The sequence below is a fragment of the Notolabrus celidotus genome, chromosome 3 (genome assembly GCF_009762535.1).
Source record: "Notolabrus celidotus isolate fNotCel1 chromosome 3, fNotCel1.pri, whole genome shotgun sequence".
Lineage (NCBI taxonomy): Eukaryota > Metazoa > Chordata > Actinopteri > Labriformes > Labridae > Notolabrus > Notolabrus celidotus.
The window spans coordinates 5555702-5568391 of record NC_048274.1 but is presented as its reverse complement, the minus strand read 5'-3'; positions in this window follow the sequence as shown (position 1 = coordinate 5568391).

The window sequence follows — 12690 nt, the reverse complement described above, 5'->3', positions numbered from 1 at the left end:
ACACATAAACGCTGGTCTGCATGGACGCTTGAGTTTGTGCACCCGTGTGTTAACTCCATTTTAGGCTCTGAATCATCAAACAGTGTTTTCATTCTGGCCAGCTGAAATCATGGGGACGCATTCAGACTTGGTCTCCTGTTGTAAATGTTACAGATGTCTCACTGAGATTACGGACCTGAAATGAGACCAGCATGCAGTCGGAGCAGGAGCCCTGAGAGGCTGGCAGCAACAACACAACAATGTTATCTCAGCCCGGCTGTGATAAGAAACTTCCCCTGCTGAGAACTTCAGTCTGAAGAAACGCCTCAGCTGTGCTTTCATCTCCTTCTATGAGTCTGAGAGGAGCATGCGTTTAACTTCATACATGTAAATCACACTGAACTCTTTCTGGTTTGACCTGCAGACTCAGTAAAGCTCCAGCCTTTACAGGACATCTTTCCCTCCTGCTGAATCTCTGCAGATCTTTCCTCCGACTCAAAGAGGAACCAGCCGTGCACGTGCCCCTCTCCAAACCAATGTTTTGCCTCCTGTTTTCCACGTGCTGAGGCTAACCACTTCCAAGCAGCTGAGTCAAAGGTGGTGGCCGTAAACACCATGAGGTCTTTAATAAACCCCGATGGTTTAGGAGGACAGATCACTCCCACAAGACCACGGCCAAGAGCTCCAACCCTGCCCCGCCTCAGTGGACCGGAGCCAGAGGATGACACAGTTCATTTTAAGTGCATGCTATCAGAGACCAGCAGTGAGGGTTAGATAATGAGAACGATCAGCAGGAGAGAAGTAGAAAGGTCGTTTTTATTCAAGAAGGGCTTCAAAGTTTTTAAGCAGACATGATCTGAAATCATGTTTGAGAACTTTCTCTTCACAAGCTGGGGATTAAACAGTCTTCCCATGAGCTGAAGTTTCTGATCACATCATTTGATATTGATCAGGAGGTTAGATGTGCGAGCCGCTCTGGTCTTTGGATGTTGATGGTTGAAATATCTCAACTGATAGATAAACTGCTGCGTCACATGGATCAGAAAATCATGGATTTCATGGGAGGAACTTTTTATCCTTAATCTTCATGAAGTGTTAGAGACAGCTCAAATGATTCAGTTATGATGTGATCTTTTAAACACGGCTGTACTTGATGGAGTGGCTCCAAACGTGGGGAAAGCATTTGTTGTTCCCTGATGATCAACCCAATATATTTATTTTAGCATCATGTGACTCCAGTTTTAAACAATTGCACATCCTCTATGTAGCATCTTATTCTATCCTCTGATTTCTTTGTGTCAGTCAGAAGCTCAGTTTGTGGATGATGCGTCTGACGTGCGGTGACATATATTTTTCTAGCAGCAGCCCCGGTTTGTGTCCGAACCAGGATTCCCCTTACTGCCATCCAGTCACTGTTTCCCACATGTCCTATCCTTCTTTAGTTTTCTTTATCAAATAATCACAAACACCACAAAATCCCGGCTGAACAGATTTGTTTCCCTTTTCCTGTGTTAAGTTCAAATGAATGTCAGCATGCTAACGTAGCTAACTGCACTGGTCAGACATCTACAGCAGCTACAGCAACATTTTTGCTAAGCTTTAAAATGGTTAAAAGGTTTAACGTGAATAATAATGATAATCAGTAAACGGTTTTGTATAAATAAAGGACATCATGTGATTAAACATTCAGATTGATATAAATGTGACTTTATGTCAGCTCGCTCTGAGACCTCCTCTCATTGTTCTGCACATTAATGTGTGAGAGAGAATGTGCTCACTCTGCAGCACAGTGTGTGTGTGAGAGAGAGAAAGTGTGTATTCCTGCCTGTTCATCATTACACATGTGTGTGACTTTCTGCACATCTGGAGGAGCATCCCATCAGGGCCATAAACACTCACCCACTCACTCTGCTTTAAAACACCTCCATGAAGTCCTGCTTCTGTCCCAGGTGTGTCTCACCTTTCCTCCTCTCTCTCTGTTAAATCAGAGCGTGTCGAGTTTCTGCAGAGCGTTTCAGAGTGATCTGACAGACTGCTGAGGGACGACTCCCTGCTCCGTCAGTCAGAGTACCCTGAACCTGCACACATCATCAGATCTGCCAAGACTTAAACAGATCTGCTCAGTCCAGCTCAGTTCTTCTCATTCTATCTCTCAGGGCCTCAGTGTTTTCTGGCAAACACTAACGTAAACTAAAACATGAATAATGGTTCCTGCTTCTGTAAGAGGGGGCATGAGGTTTGGGTTTGGTGGACTGTGTTTGAACTTATCTCTAAATCAAACTCAGAACCAGTCCGGAGACTTGGATCATAGTTTGAACAATGATACATCATCTGTGAAGCTGGTCAGCCCGGTACATTGAAGCTCAGAGAAAAGCCTGAATGAACAGCAGAGATGATGAAACAGTAAATCTGTGGTTCCAGTTTAACAGAGTTCCAGTTGAAGGATATTTATGACTGAGGTTTTCTCTTTAACACAGAAAGGAAGTGGATTTAGAGGAACTCTGTGACTGAAACCTGAATAAAGCATAAGAACATATTTAAGACACAAGATATGAAACTACTGAATTTAATCCTTTTCTGTTTTGGTAAAACTGTCTCTGAACTTTAACGCCAGCCAAGTTTTTTAACTGAAATTTGCAAGTAATGAGAGTGAAATAAAAAAGTGGTTTTATGAAAAAGATAAAAAGACAAAACCAAGAAATATTAAACAGTTTGAAAAGTTTAAATCAACCCAAAGAGTTGAAAAGCTCTCTCAGTTTTTATCTCTACATGAACACGTTATTGGAGTCTTTGATCTGAACCATCCAGTACAGCAGAGTCCTGAACAATAGACTGTTTCCTGAGGGTGTAAAAGTCACAGTGCAAAGGAAGTGTGTGTGTGCATGTGTGTGTGTGTGTGTGTGTGTGTGTGCGTGTGTGTGTGTGCGTGTGTGTGTGTGTGTGTGTGTGTGTGTGTGTGTGTGTGTGTGTGTGTGTGTGTGTGTGTGTGTGTGTGTGTGTGTGTGTGACCTGCTCTGACCCCACCTATCAGCACAGACCTGGTGTGTATTCCCCTCTGAAAGATGCTGAGATGAAGTAAAAGTCAAATGATCTTAAAGTTACAGTTAAATTATAAATTAAAGTCTGACACTGACGGCGGACTTTGAGACTTTAATCAACAAATCATTGAAGTCTAAATAGTTTAGTAACTGTAATAGTTTCTATCCCTGGAGTCACATTCATGAAGCTAGTTCTTTTAAAGCTCCAGTGAGGAACTTTCTGTGTGTGTAGATTTGGGATAAATGTTCCTCTCTTAGCTGCAGGAAAGCGTTGGTGGGAGAGTTGAGGATCTTGTCCATCTTGTTGCTGGTGTCTCTCGTTTGCTTTTGCAGGCGATAAAAAGGCATCACTTTATATTTTGGTCTTTTTCATAAGCAGCTAAAAACTCCTCATTGGGGCTTTAAATACAAAAACAACAAGTCTGAACTCAATGTAGAGAAAGGTCGCCTGGACTCGTAAACTGTGTGTGTTTGTTTAGATGAATCGAGGAGACCAAGCAGATTCTGTATTTAATGTTTTAGGATCAACGCTTACATCATTTTAATGAGAGCCTTTTCCTTTCCCTGGATTCACTGAGCTGTCAAACAGACCGAACTGATAGCTGCCATCACAGGTTTGCAGTCTTTAGAGGAGTGAATGTGTTTTTGCATAATGAAATCCAAACAACTCTTTTGAGTGCATTGTTTGGAGTGGATGCATTCAGGAGCTGGAGAAGCTTTTACACTTGAGAGCGATAAATTCACTCAAATTTCTCCTCCTCTTGTTCAAAGCTGCGGTTTGCAGACTCCCTTCATCAAATATTAAAGTAAGGATAGAGCGCATTTCTAGGTACTCAAAGATGCTTCACAACAAGTACAAAAATACAATAAAATAAAATAAATCAAACAATAAAATAAAATAAGAAAATAGAATAAAATGAACTAATTAACTAATTAAATAAATTAAATCAAACAATAAAATCAATAATAGATGAGTAAATGCAATTAATAAATTAACTAATTAAATAAAAAATAAAAAATTAAAGTAACTGTAAGTGACGTGAACTGAACGGTGCTCTGCAGATGTGAGTCTAAGGGACCAAGGATGTTTGGGAAGTCTTTGTCCTCTGGGCTGAGCCAACTGGTAAAGTGCTGATCCCTGGGAAAAGGAAACCTTGACTCAGACTCCCGTTTGTTTTCAGGCATGTGTAAAGGAGCTTGGTTTCTGCAGGGCAGGCCGGTGGCCAAATGTTTCAAAGCAGGGAGTCTACTGTTGAGCGTTTCTTATAAATACGTGAAGTCATTTCTCCTCATGGTTCTGCTCTTTGTCTGCGTTATGTAATGAAACCATATGCTTCCAATCCGCTGCAGAAAGTCCAGAGAAAATAAGCTGCAAGGTTTACCAGAATGTCTTATCTTCCAAACAGAGATAAACAGAGAGAGGGAAGAGCCGCCCCCCTCAGAGTCTGTTTAAAGGGGGCTCTTAAAGCATCAGATTGACGGATGATGGAGGGAGAGGAGGACGGGATGCGTGACAAGAACGCAGAGTCTCTCCAGCGCTGTCCAGAAAACTGTTTTTAAAGCATCAGTGAGTGACGTTATCCTCCTTAATGTTCACAACACAAGGAGAGATTTTAAAAACAGGTACAGCTCTCTCTGTCCCCTCTGAGGGATGTTTTTACTCTTCAGTATTGGTGTGTGTGTGGGTTTGTGTGTGTATGTGTGTGTGCCTTACCACAGTATGAGCTTCCTCAGTCGTGGTGCAGTAATGACAGTATCTCTGGGATGTTGTGATGTTACTTGTTGCCCAGGACGTTTCCACTCAGCGGTCTCGGAGTGATGATGTCACTGTCCACAGTTTCCACCACAACAGATGAGATGAAGGGCTGGGTGTGTTACGTGCATTCAGACCGTGTGTGTGTGTGTGTGTGTGTGTGTGCGCGCGCGCAGGGGAAAAGAGGGTCCATGGAGCTGAACCACAGAAGAGAGGGTCTGTTTTCATTGGTCTGGTCTTCAGGGACTCACAGTCTGGCTCCGTGTTATTTAAGTCAATAAGAGACTCTGAAATTCTCCTGCTCACACACACACACACACACACACACCTACACACACACACACACACACACACACACACACACACACACACACGCACACACACACACACACACACACACGCACACACACACACACACACACACACACACACACACACACACACACACACACACACACTGAGCAGCCCTCCATTTCACAGTGTGTTTACTCTCCCTCCTTTAATTCACACTTTACGTAACACTTCAGTCCTCTGGAAGTGACAGTAATGAGATATAAGTGGCGGTTATGAGAAATGGAAATAAGTTTAAAAGATTTTTAAATTCTACATTCATGAAAAGAGTTTTATTACAGCCGGACACGATCAAAGCCTGAGTTCACTTTGCAGAGGTCTTAACATCATCGGGAAACATTGTGGAAAAGAAATCAAAGTGGATTCTAGTTTGTCTCCTCCTCTCTCTCTCTCTCTCTCTCTCTCTCTCTCTCTCTCTCTCTCTTTCTTTACTGTAATCCAAACATCTGGCAGAGAGCATTAAGTGAACCTGAAATAAAACCACAGGAGCTTTAATATCCTCATATTTCTACCAGACGATGATGCCATGGTGGCTGAGTCACAGGAGATGGTTAGAAGAGTTTATTATATTATTATAAGTCTGTTCAGTTTTACAAAGTTTACATTTCCCCGTCGTGGGATGAATAAAGGATTATCTTATCTTATCTTAAAACTGTGATTTATAAAAGCTGAACGGCTCAGAGCACACGCCGGTTCAGTGTTTGTTTATCTCTCAGTCTTTGAGCAGGACGCTGAACACCACATCGCTCCCTGTGTTAAAGGTGTGTGAATACTGATGGGCTCTTTGCATCCTTTAGATTTACCATCCTCAGCCTTCAGTGAATGAATGTGATGTGAATGAGTGAATGTGAAGTGTGCTGTAAAAACAGTTTGAGCGGTTTTCAAAATGCAAACTACAGACCTTTAAATGCTCCTGTTGTTTAATGCCGGGGTTCCCAAAGTGTGGGTCGGGACCCCCTGTGGGGTCGCGAGACAAAAACGGAGGATTGTGAGATGTCTTCTAGAATGTTTTTTTTAAACAAGTTATACTAAATTTTACCAATAATAGTAAAAAATATCTACAAAAATAGAAGCTAAACTTGAAATAAAACCTTGAAAATAGAAAATGTAATGAATTTTCTGCCTTTCTTTTTGCCAGATGACTCCTAAGTTTAGGGTTAGTGAACAGTTAATTATCAAAAGCATCAGTAGCAGTAGGTTAATTCATAACGGCACAGGAAACACAGCCACAAGCTCATATAGGTAGGGTCAATTTCTCCAGACCAGCCAAATGAAGCCGGCTGAAAAGTTTTGGAACCTCTGGTTTAAGATATTCTATGTTTTTTTAGAGCTCTATTTTTGGGCCTTTTTCACCTTCATGTGGCGAGGACAGGACTGTGGAATGAGGAGGAAACAGGGAGAGAGCGAGGGAGTAACATGTGGGAAAGGGGCCACTGGTTCTGTCTGAGGTCTGACTCTTGTATAAAGTATCTCCTGAAAGATATCAGGATGTATGTGATAGTGACGCTTTGGGCCCGTTACAGTAATCTATCATGGGGTCTTAAATCTCTAACAGTGCTGTGAGCGACCAGCATCACTGAAATAACTCTGTGTGTAGATTAAAATCTCTACAGGTGAAAAGGTCAAAGGTCATAACATGAGAGTCTTAGACATAGAAAGTGGCCTTAGACATAGAATACATGAAGCAAGTATTTCTATTTATTTATTTACTTACTTATTTCTTTATTTCTTTACCACATATCACTTGATTGTATTTTATTTTATTTTATTTGAATTCTTTATTTTCCTAACTTGAGCTGGGGCTTGAAGGAGTGGGGTGGTGGGAGGGCAGGTGGGTGTGTGTGTTTAAAAACAGATAAAGACTGTTAACTATTATACTGTATTGGCTGTACTGGAATGATTTTCCAAAAACAAAAAAAACCCAACAAAAACAAAAAATAATACATGAAGCATCCAAGACAAGCAGGAAGCAGCAATAATTAAATGTTAAGAAATACATGAAGCATGCCGGACATGCATGAAAACAAAAAACAAAAACAAAGCATTCTAGGCAAACAGGTTTGTAGCATTAGGCTAATATTAATAAAGACATCAATGCAGGAATATATATAAGTACGTGACTTATAAAATGAAGCATGCATCAGCACATTACACAGCATTAAACAGGTCTTAGTAAAACAGGCAGGAAGCATGCAGGCAGTCTTCCAAGGTAAATGTACACATGTACTGTTAGGAGAGGAATCCAGAAAACTTATAAGATAATGTCTTGAATCTCACAGTATTAATCTGCATCATAATAATGAATTAAAAGCTAATATTTTTCTCTTTAAATCTTTGAACACAGATTTCTAAGAGTCTTACTTCCTGTTTTTAAAGTTACTTCCATCAACGATTCATTTCTCTGGAGACATGACTCTCCCTCATTCGCCTCAGAAACCGCCAGACTTCCTCTTCGTCCTTCGCCTCTGATGAAGCATCTCCACAACAAACACAAACTTTCACAACATGCCTCCCTGTCATCGACACATCTGCAGCAGCACAAGTTATATTTGGTTTTCACTGTACGCCATCAGAACACTTCTTCTCCTTCTGGAGGAACTGTCCTCGTTACACAACGTCCAGTTCAGCCTCAGTTCAGAGAGATATGCTGAGTCTACATGAAGAGGTTTTTAATCAGGCAGGTATTCAGATGTGGTCAGTCACTGATATGTGACTTCCTTTACCTGTGTGTGCACCTCACGCCACCTGTTACATCACAGAGTGAGTCAGGTGATCCGTGGATCACACGTAAAGATTGAACACGTGACAGATGTTCAGACTCCCAGGGTATCGTGTCGTCTGTGGACGTCGTCTGCTGTGAGCCTTCAGGGAGGATGAGCTGTGCGATCACAGGAGAGAGATACAAGCACACACATGCTCACAGTGATGATGTCAAGTCGGTGGAGACCGCCACCAAGTCGGTCTGCAGGGATGCAGGATGAGACGGGTCACACATTGAGCAGGCGGGATGTTGGAGGTCTTGTTGAGTTTTTGGCCTCTGCTCCTGTTTCTTCTGTGTTTCTCTTTTCGCCCCCTCTCGTTTCTTTTTCTCGTAAGAGCTGCGCAGATTAGAAAACTCTTTACTGGTAAAACTGTGTAATGCAGAAATACAAGACGTCATGCCCTCAAACGTTCTGGCTTTGTTTGTTTCCAGGAGCAGGAGGGTGTTTTTAATGAGCCTGTAACTCTAACTGTGTTGGTGAGCCTACAGATTTAACAGAGAGAACTCCTCTCCTTGTTTCTGAGTTTGCTCCATGCAGAGAAACACTCTGCTGGGAAACAACTTAATAAGTCTGTCATTGTGCCCGTCCTCAGGCTCTGAGTAATCCTCTCACAGCTTGATTTTTATTGCATCAGTGCCGTACGTGAGTCACGGCGGACGACACCGTCAGAGTTTATTATTACAATAAGTCGGTGTCAGTCTGCTGTCAGTCTGAGACGTCTAAAGAATCCTGAACACGTTCATGGAGTGGAAGCACAGTGGGCATAGAGTTTTTTCTCTCTCTGTAGCAGTCAGGAAACATTTTGGCATTCCTCTCAGAAACAGCAAATGGTCTGAGGCTGCAGTCTACCTCACAGCGAGCCAAATGGAGAAAGTGTTCGAACTGAGACCAAAGAAGGTAGCTGAGAGGAGAGGAGAGAGGGGGATGGTGGCGAGGAGGAAAAGGAGGATGATATCAGACCAGGAGGAATCACATTAAATGATAGGTTGATTTTATCTGAATGCATCTTATTCATCTTCCCTCAGCTTCAAGAAATATCAGCGTTTGTTTGTTTCAGTCAGTTATTCTACATCACAGCTGACATCACAAGTTTCTGGATATCCAAAGTCAAACTCAGTAATAAGTCAGTGAGTTCATTTGGCTCTGTAAGGAAACATTAATATGGATTTTGTCTATAAACTCTCAGCCAGGTGTCGCAGTAATGTGTCAGCGACGTGGGAACAAACTATAAAAGCTGAAGTGTGGGAACGACTCCCTCCCTCGCTGCTCTCCTTGACTCAGGACCTCCAGGTACAACATGTGAAGCAGCTTGTAAGGACTTGTGACATGCCTGATTCACCACAAGAGACACTTAGACTTTATTTAAACAACATTGACTCAGATTCAGGAGTTAGTTTGACTTTATTCTGACAAACTGAAGAATGTAAATGTCAAAGAGAAGAGGTCCAAGGATTGAGCCTTGGGGAGCTCCTCGTGTTTAAAGATCTTGGATGTGGACTATGATTAAACTAACAGAATAAAAGCTCCTGTCTCAGAGAAGACTTCAGGATTGTCAGAGTCTGTTCAGAGAGGAGTAATCAGAAACAAACACGGTGAAGACCTGCAGTGAAATAAGAGTAATTCTGGACTTCAGGACGCGATTACAATCCTTGTGAATGAGTCGAGACTTTCATACAACTATTCTTTTTCTTTTTCGATATCCTCAGGAATTATCCCAGGAGTCAGCACCTCAAAACTAACCTTTAATAAAACTGAAAGTGCCCCTTCAGTCAGAAATCTATCCTCTGTGTAGCCGGGCTAAGAGTAAGGCTGGAGGCTGGGAAGCTAGATTTCAGAGACACGATTGTGTTAACTTTTACAAATATACAATCAATCACTGTTTTTAATAAACTGTAATCTGAATCTTTCACTACTTTAACAGAGAGTTATAACAGATCAACCTTAAATGTACCTAAACCAGAGCGTATGCAAGGGATAATGTATGGTTAGATCTTCAGGGGTCAGGGGTCAGGGTCTGAAGGGGTTCTATTTCCCATAACTATCTGCTCACCATACATTATCCCGCTTATTACCCGGCTACTAGCTCAAAATACAAACACATTGGTAAAAACATTCATTCAAAGATTATTTTATTGATTTAAATGATTTATATTTACAGTTTTTATAAATAGTCCCAGTGATTCCACATCAGTTAGTGTTCCATGGTGATGGATTCTTATCTGCCTGTTGCAGTGGATTCAACATGAAACTGTGCTCATTCAGCTCTCCTTCTCTGAGCTCTGTGGTTCACACACAGAGTTTCTTCGTAGAGATAGCTAACCTGAAGTTTCTCTCACCTACTCCGCTCGTTGATCATACTGCTGGACAGGATCCAACGGAAGCTAACGGTTTTACCTCACCTTACGGTCTATGGTGTCAACAAGCAGAACCTAAATGTGTCTGAACTCTTTTCCATGGATTGATTTGACATGACGTGTGATCAGTTTGACTCTGGTGTTGCTCATGTTAGTGAAAAATAATAACCGTCGTCACATTAGCTTTTGTATTTCAGTCTGTGGTGTTAAACTATGGAACAGTCTCAGTATGGAACTAAAGCAATGTCTGAACATAATTCAATTCAAGAAGAAGTACAAAGAAATGATTTTAATAAGGTACAAGGAGGAAGACAAGTGTATATAATCACGAGGGGTTTACTTTTGTTTGTTAGCATAAATATGAAGATAATATATGAAGATTTGACATGTGGGACTGCACTCATATAATGGCAGAAAATAGTGAATAGAGGGGTAGGATTAGATCAGTTTTAAACTTCTTCCTACTCCTTTTCGTACATGTAGAGTAAATTGTTTCACTGCTTGCTAATATTGATTTTGTTTCTTTTGTAAAACTGTTTCTTTTTATTTTATGTTTGTATAACTCTTTCTTCTTTTCTGCTTTTTTTAAATTGTATTTTTTACTTTTACATGTTCCAAATAAAGTCATCAAATCAAATCAAATCAAATCAAATCAAGGAGTTTTGACCAATCAGAGTCAAGCATCTTACACAGTCAGAAGATCAGTAAGAGAGCCGGGTGATATTTGCAGCTTCAGTTTATAGTTTCCGTGTGTAACTTTGAGAATTTAAATTCCCATTCAGTGTTTTAGGAACATGTTGCGCACGTTTGATGCAGATCGTATGTTGTCTAGTTTCAGCGTTCTTGTCCTGATATAGACTCGTAATCTCATACTCGTCTGTCTCTGCAGGAGAGATGACACTCTCAGTCCCGTCATCATCATCCTCCTACCGAGCTGTGAAATGCTATTATACTCCTCCTGTTAGCCGCTAAGAGAATCATTGTCTGGGTGTGAACTGTGAACCAAGCTTCACTCAGCAGCAGACCACTCATCCACAGCTGCCCCGTCCTTCCCTCCATCGTCATCCGTCTGGATCGAGCTTCCAGCTCTGCTGTGTTCACGCCGGCATGGCTGATATGACTGTCTCTTCTAACGGAAGTGTTAAAACAGAATCCCATCAGAAACAGAAGACATGGAGGAAAGGGTTAATGAGGAGTCCTCCTTCAGTCCTTGTTTCATGCTAGTGATCTTCAGGTGACCACGCTACACTCAGAGCAGGAAGAGACTGAGAGACAGATGCTCTGCAGACTGTTTGCTGAGGCGTCTGTGTTTCTGCGCTCAGTCATATTTGTGGAGATGTCTGAATGTTCATGAGTAGAGGGGTCTGTGTTCCTCTCCTCCACATGAGAGCTTTAGTCTCAGACATCTGAAGCCTCGTCTCTCTTTGAACGAGGCAGGACCTTTCTGTTCACCAACATCTCAGGTCACAAGGGTGTCTTCTTCTTGTTGTTTATTTTCCCCTCCAAGCCCTTCGATCTAATGTGAACACAATCAAAGAATTTCCCAAAACAGATTGCATCACCTGAGACAGGTGAACCTCTTCCTCCTCCTGGTCCTGCATGCAGCCCCAGGTGAACCTCCTCCTCCTGGTCCTGCGTGCAGTCCCAGGTGAGCCTCCTCCTCCTGGTCCTGCGTGCAGTCCCAGGTGAGCCTCCTCCTCCTGGTCCTGCGTGCAGCCCCAGGTGAGCTGGTCTGTGTGGTCTAGACGGGAAGGAGTGAGTAATGGTGATGCTTCCAGCTAAGAACACAGTTAATGATATTTCCCCTCGCTGGTTTGGAAAGAGTCTCTGCATCATCACGGCTCGAATGCAGAGAATATTTGGGGGTGATGCTCTAGGAATGAAAGACAAATGTTTGCTTGTTTGCGTGTGTGGTTGTGGTTTTGCCGACGGGTTGCTGCTTTGGCAAGAACATCGACAGAAAGAGACCAAATGAGAAAAACATACAGAGAGAAGGAGAGACTCTGAATTACACTTTCTCACTTCTGGACTCCTAAACTCTGATTCTACTCCTGCTGGGGAAAGTGAAAGTCTGCTGAACGTCAAAGATGTGGTCAGGAGGTCTAAGGAGGCAGGAGAGCTGGAGTTTACTCTGCTCTGCAGGCCGACAGCAACCAAGAGACAAAACCCTTTTGTGAAGCAGACACAGGGAAGCAGCGTTAAACTGCTCCGTCATGTAGGAGCAATGTTATAAATGACAGCACTGTGCCTGAACACGCCTTATCTAGTGACAAACAGCTCTCAGTGCAGGGGAGAGTTCATGTCTGCACTCACCAACACGTTTCTCTCTCCTGTGTTTTTGTCTGACTGTTGGCCGGTCTCACTTTGGTCTGTTTCCCTCCTGAAGTCAGAGGTGACGAGGCCTGCAGGTTGTTGGGAGAGCGTTCAAACGCACGTCGCAGACACACACCAGC